Here is a 7,355-nt window from a genome sequence, read left to right as displayed (position 1 = left end):
AAAGGGTTTATTTAATAAGTAAACTCAGATGCAACATTTCATGGATTTCCACTGGTTGAGCTATATTCTCAAATAGTAAGTCAAGGTAGCTCCATTTCAGTCAATGGACAAGACCTTTGGCCACCACAAAATCAATGCTGCTGCCTTCAAAGTAATGGGATAGGTTCCAGCAGGTATAAATGACTGCAGTTCCATTTATTGTTCCCATGCAGGCTGTCCGCAGCGACACCTGAGCAGCTCGGAGGAAACCATTTCCATGGGTTTTTTTACACAGACACACAAAGGGGCAAAATATATTTGGTGGAGTCTCCTTCTTTGGAGGTTTTTAAGCGGAGGCTTGATGGCCATATGGCAGGAATGCTTTGATGGTGTTTCCTGCTTGGCAGGGGATTGGACTGGATGGCCCTTGTGGTCTCTTCCAACTCTATGATTCTATATTTTCTTTCTGAGCTGGCAGAGATCCTTCTATACACGGGCTTATTGTACCTTTAGCACATTTATACTTCTGGGCTCTTTACCAGAAAACTCAAAAGGGTGCCACTAGAGTTGTTTTGTCTGACACACATGAAACAAGAAGATGGCACCCCCTCACAGGAAGCATGACTCAACAGGCTCAAGACAAAACACTGTTTTCCTTTTCCTTGGCTTCTAACCATAGCTGCCAAGTTATCCCTTTTTAAAAGGGATTTTCCCTTATGCTGAATAGGCTTCCTCGCGAGAAAAGGGAAAACTTGGCAGCTATGCTTCTAACTAGAATATGATAAGAACATATTGCTGAATAACTTCACTCCCCCGAGTGGTGAGAAGAACAGAATTTAAGATTCAGAAAGATTCATCTAATCCAGGCACCGCCAAACTCGGCCCTCCAGCTGTTTTGGGACTACAACTCCCATCATCCCTAGCTAACAGGACCAGTGGTCAGGGATAATGGCAATTGTAGTCCCCAAACAGCTGGAGGGCTGAGTTTGGGGGTGCCTGATCTACTCCAACCCCTTGTTTTGTACAGGAGCTACAATGCAGGATGTAACTACTACATTTCAGGAAGATTGCCATCCAGTCTCTGCTGAAATGCTTTTTGCCAGTGATGGCTTGTGCGTGTTGAAGGCAGAAAGAAGGAGGAGGGGACAAGGGTAGGGGGCGCAAGAGCCAGTAACAGGCAGAGTCAATGACGGTGTCACCTACATGATACTTTTCAAATACAGTATCATACCACTTGGCATGGCGTCCCACAAAGCATCCTGGGAGCTGTAGTTTAAGGGTGCCGAGAGTTGTTGGGAGACACCCATTCCCCCCACAGAGCTGGAGTTCCCAGAGTGGTTTGGGCAGCCAACCCCTCTTCCCAGGGAACTCTGGGAACTCTGGGGTGGCACCACCTGACCTCCCAGCAACCAAGTCTCTGCTGCTTATTGGGAGGGAGAGTGGGGACATTAAGCAGTGGAGAGGTCAGCACTGTGCAAATGCATCAGCAGGAGCACCTGGGGGTGGGACTTCGCAGTGACTACACAGCAGCCACCCTCTGTCACACCCACCCCATTGTCTGCTGCTATTTTCAATTGCATGTAGCATACTTCCAGAGTAAAAGTATAGGAAAGCACTAATACAGGGTGAATGGATAACCTGAGGGTTGAACATTCTAGGGCCTTTTAAATGTGTTTGTGGGAGTTTGTTTCTGCTCTTGTTTTATTATGTATTTGTGTTCTGATTTTGTATTTTGATGTTGTAAACCACCCTTTGATCTTTGGAGGAAGGCTGGTATACAAAGTTAATCAGTAATACTAAATATTGGCCACAGATTGAGTCAAACAATTGGTACACCTAGGCTAGTGTTGTCTACTCGGACAGTGAATGGCCATGGTCTCATGCAGAGGTTATCTGAGATCTGCTTTTAATTGGAAACCTTCTTCATGCAAAGCTGGGGCTCCACCATTAAGCTATGACCCCATCCCAGATTTGTACAAATTCTTCTGAAACAGCTGATGGATCACCAGTGTGACATACTATCCTTTTGTTTTCATGGTTGGCGCCAGCAAACAAAGATATTAGGGCGAAATCTGGCCACAGAAATGCTTCCCATTTGCAACTTGAAAGACAGGCATTGGGTGGCGAGAATGATGGATTTGACAATGGGATTTTAGGGCAGCCTGCTTTGCAGACGGGTGCCTTGGCCCACTGCCGTCCATCACACCCTTGAAGCTGTTCCTCTGTAAAACTGGTGGCTGATCTGAGTTCTAGGTACAGTACAAACAAATTCAAGGTCTGTGTCAGGCTTCGGTGATTTTGTGGCAGAATAACCATGACCTTTCTAGTGAGATCATTGGGATAGAGAAATTTTCAGCACCACAATCTCATTCATGGATTCAGTGGGATAGCTCAGCCGGAAGAGTATGAGACTATTAACCTCAGAGTTGTGGGTTCATCCTCTACTGACTTAGCTGTCCCTAGGAATAGTGCTAGAGCACCACAATATCTTGCTGATAGGTAGTAGACCTGGGGTCACTAATGTGGTGCCCATGGTGCAAAAGATTCCTGCATTGCAAGGGGTTGGGCAAGATGACTCTTGGGGTCCCTTCCAACTCTACGGTTATATGATTCTATTTCAAGCAACAGACTTGCAATGTGTCCTTGGGTAAGTCCTTTTCTTTAGCCCCTTGACTCACTCACTACAGACTGTCTTGTATCCATCCCAGCGAGAGGCTGTGACTTTGCTTTAAAGAGAACTTGAAAATGCCACTTTATGTTTAGTGGTACCTTGGTTCTCAAACTTAACCCATTCTGGAAGTCCATTCCAAAACCAAAGCATTCCAAAACCAAGGTGCGCTTTCCCATAGAAAGTAATGCAAAATGGATTAATCTGTTCCAGACTTTTAAAAACAACACCCAAAACAGCAATTTAACATGAATTTTACTATCTAACGAGACCATTGATCCATAACATGAAAGCAATGAAGAATGTACTGCAGTCACACAAACAGTCGATCAGTAGCTGAACTGGGTTCCACACGGTCACAAAAACAAAACAAAAAAGAGCTGCAAAAACAAAAATGCAAAATAAATAGCAAAAAAGACGGACCTCAGTGTAACACTCAAAATGGAAATGTGCCACTCAAAGCGGAAGTGTGGCACTCAAGACAGAGCATGTTTGGCTTCCGAAAAAAGTTTGCAAACTGGAACACTTCCAGGTTTGCAGTGTTTGGGTTTCAAGTTGTTTGAGTACCAAGGTGTTTGAGAACCAAAGTACCACAGTACAAGCAATGCCTCCCTCCCAAGATTGTGGGATTTTGCTGCCATCTTGTGTGCAGCTGGAGCATAGTGTCTAGTAGATAATTGTATTCGGGTAGGTCTCCGTGTTGGTCTGACGCAGTCGAAATATAAAATATAAAATAAAAACTTGCCCAGATAATTGTATGGGAGGCTGCTGTGTAATCATCACCTTAAGTCTATGCTGCATCTGCCTTGACTGACTGTGGGTGGAATATTTTGTTTCTTTGTGAAGTGGGAACCAGAGTTTCTGTTATGGAGAGGGGAATAAGTGAGCATTGCAAATACATTTTAAAATGTTTGACTGCTTTCAGTTTTGCAAATCTGAAACAAGAAAACTGTTCTGGCAAATATTTTGCAGTGCCTTGTATTCTAGGAGGGATTTTTGGTGCACAAATGTTTTCCTGCTAAATAAAACATGGAATAATGTATGTACACAAACATACTGACCAGTTCAACTTCTGATATACATTTGCAATGATGCAGATAATTCTATCTAGTAGAAGAAAAATGTAGGCTATCAAATGGGTTGAACAGTCAAATATATTTATTCAACTTTTATTAAATCAATTTCTTTAAATTCAGATTATGATCCTTAATAATTGTCTTTTTTCTGGTGTTTGAGTTCATGTATACACATCTGAAGCTTTTTACATGCTGCTATTAAAAGCTATAAAGGTTTAAGCCAGTGTTTCCCAAACTTGGGTTGATGGCTGTTTTTGGACTACAACTCCCATCATCCCTAGCTAGCAGGACCAGTGGTCAGGGATGATGGGAATTGCAGTCCAAAAACAGCTGTCAACCCAAGTTTAGGAAACACTGGTCTAAGCAATTAAAAGCTATAAAGGTCTGAGAGTGCCCTTGTACAATCTGTTTTCATCCTTATAAAATGAAATGTGCTCACCGCACTCCCTTCCTTGAGTTGCCAACTTAGTGGGAGTTTAAAACTGTGTTTCAGTTCCCCAGGAACTGATGAATTATTGGCCTAGCAGTAGCTTTTTAAAATATATATATAATATTGTTGCTGAACCCAGAGGAGGAACAGAAGGAAGCTTGTTCTGTTTGAGACAGAAATGTCATGTTATGGCTGAATTAGGGGAATACGATTCAGAATAAACTAGCAGGAATTAAGCTTTCTGAGGGCAAGCACAATATGCTGAAAAAATAAGTGATATAAATATTCAGCAGTTTTCTCCACTTAGATTCTGAAACATTAAGGGTATGTTCCACTGGGAACTTATATGCAGGCTTCATTTATTTTCAAAATGAGAAAAAATGGAACCCAGAATATAAAGACAAAACAACTTCGGTAAAAGGGTATTTTCAGCAAAAGATGCTAAGCTTTCGAACTGAGGAATTCATCAGTGCGTATCTTTGAGAACAAAATTACATTACTCAATAGGGATGAGCATGATTCTAAAATTGACAAAATTAGACAAAATCCTTGCCTAGTGTCTATACAAAGATTTAGATAACCATTTAAAATCAAGTGATAAGAATTTTAAAATTTAAATACCAAATTGAGTCTTCGTGTGTTTATGTAGTCAGAAGCTCACCACACACTTAAACAGATAGAAAAATATTGGCAAAGTTGGGGTAACTCTAAGGTTTACAGATGTCTGAAAATCTTTTGGGGGGGATCTAAGGAGTAAAGTCAGTGCTATGTTTCTAGAAAAAGAGGTGCCAGAGCTTGCCATGAACGCCTCCCTTGTTCTCTTATAATGGCAATGGCACCCACCTGAGAGGTGCCAGAACTGAGTTCCAGTGAGTTCTGACTGGAAAAAAAGCCTTGGGTAAAATCCGTACCAAAAGGGCCTCATAATAACTGGAACATTTTAGTGAGGGGGGGGGGAATCCTAACAATTGGGTGGGAGGGGAGAATAGAATGGAGTGGGTAGAAGAGGGCAGAAAAAATGTGTGTGATACATGAGGAAAAAATGCAAGACAAGATGAGTCTTTTAGGCTGATCAAGCAGGGCTCAGTGGGCAAGAAGTGCTGACTGACTGATGGAGCGGGATGAAAACTGAAAGTGTGTGTGTGTGTGTGTTGGGGTGGGGGGTGGGGAATGAAGTGTCTCGAATCCTGTACAAAAGCCCTTCACACTGCAACATTTTGTTGCAGGTCCCCTTCATTCCCTCCACTTTTTATGTGGAAACTGTGAGTGTCACTGCTTACGTTGTTGGACATGGTGCCATCCTCACACAGCAGGGAGGTTATCTTCATCTGGCACCTAAGGTTTGCTGAAGAGCAGAAATCCTTCCCAGGAAAAGAAATACCCTAAAGGAAGGGATCACGGAACAGATCAGTGAAGGAAGAGTGGGGTGGCCATGGTGAGAACATTGCCTCTGTGAGCAGCTGCTTTCCCCATGCCCCTGAAGGGCTGAGTCAATTCCAGCTCTTTCAGGGAGTGGATAGACTAAGGAGAAGGCTGGGGAAGGAGGGAGAGACTATTATTGGGTGCTCCCACTGAGGAGAGTGCCTCAGCGCCCACCTCAGTAATTACACAGAGTGCAGTGTTGTGTACTCAGTAATGCACTCTGAAGATCAACAAAGAAAATTCTGGTGGAAAGGAGAAAGGGGCAAAACCTGACTACATTTTCTTTTTTTGCTTTGGAGGCACTGAAGTGACTCGGAACTGTGGCTTTAAGAACTTGTGCTTGAGCTTGCTTTTTCCTCCTCCCTCCGATGGCTTTGTTCTCTTGTGCCATGTCCTTTTAGATTGTGAGCACCTCTCCTCTGTTCAGCAAGGATGGGAGTACAATCCCGGCATCCAGTGATATGGATGGGCATGTTTAAGGGGATGTATTCAGTGTAGGAGAGGCTGAGCTAGCGCAAAGAGGAGCTTGGGCCACTTGGATTTTTTTTACTGAGTCTTTTTGTGGGCACCATAGGAAGTACTCAGTGTGGCTGATGCCCACTAGACCTGGTAGGGTGCTAGGCAGTCATGGGGACATAGTCAATGAGATCATGGGGGCATGGCCAGCTTTTCTGGTTCCCCCATCCTCCTTTGCAAAGGTACTGTAGACAATTAAGCATTGTAGGATGAAGAGTCACTCAGGGAAGGTGGCAGTGGTGGAGAGCGAGAGATGGAAGGGTGGTGGTTAATGGAAGAAAGCATGAGATACTTTCAGTCCTCTGGTGATGGGTGGCAGAGAGGGGAAGAGAAGGAATTGGAAGAGGGGCAGGTGGAAATGCCTGGGTAGAAAGGGGGCATTTGGAGGAACAGGGAGAGAAGGAGATAAGTAGGGGTGAGAGAGAAAGAGAGACAGAGAGGGAGAGAGGGAGTTTTATGCCTCTGGTGACGACATCCTCAACTTCAGAGTTGCCACAGAAGTAGGGTGCCCAGGGAAACTGGCACCAGCTACACCCCAGAACTGTAAGTGGCGCTCTTCGATATATTTTCAATTGTCAACCTAGGTGTTATGTACTGAGCTGAATCCTAGAACAATAGGCTCCAGAATGCAGCAGTCTGATTGGTCTGCAGGAGCCACCCAATCCAGCTCCAGGTGGAAGTGAATCAGCAACCTGATTGGTCTGCAGGAGCAGCCAATCAGGCTGCTGGCAGAAGTGATTCCGCAACCTGATTGGCCTGCAGAAGTGAATCCGCAACCTGATTGGCCTGCCAGGCTGCTGACAGAAGTGAATCTGCAACCTGATTGGCCTACAGGTGCAGCCTTGCCAATCACGCAAGGCCCATTGTGTAAATAATATATATAAGCAGACGTTTTGGGGAAAGAGCCATTCTTCTCTTCTTCTCCTTTTGCTACTACAAGCTGAATAGAGAGCATGAAATTCACGCTCGACTCCGACTCCGAGTATATTTCACTAGACTTTGACTCAAAGTTTTCTTTGACCTGTAGGGTATCACTGTTTGTGCCTGACAAAGCAGCTAGTTTTTGTGTTATTTTTCATCTCCCTGTGTTTGAACAAATGCATTTGTTTTTGTGTGTTTCAGGTGTGTGATAAGGGAAGTATTTACCCAGATCTTTAAAAATGGGGTCCACTTTATTTTTTGCGGCGGCGGTGGCAGGAGGGGGCTTGAGTCAGTAAGGTTAGCAAGAAGTAACTGCTTGATCTTGGGACACAGTCCTTGGTAC

The sequence above is a fragment of the Zootoca vivipara genome, chromosome 7 (genome assembly GCF_963506605.1).
Source record: "Zootoca vivipara chromosome 7, rZooViv1.1, whole genome shotgun sequence".
In the NCBI taxonomy this organism is placed as follows: Eukaryota; Metazoa; Chordata; class Lepidosauria; order Squamata; family Lacertidae; genus Zootoca; species Zootoca vivipara.
The sequence above is the reverse complement of the archived record's forward strand: the minus strand, read 5'-3'. Positions refer to the sequence as shown.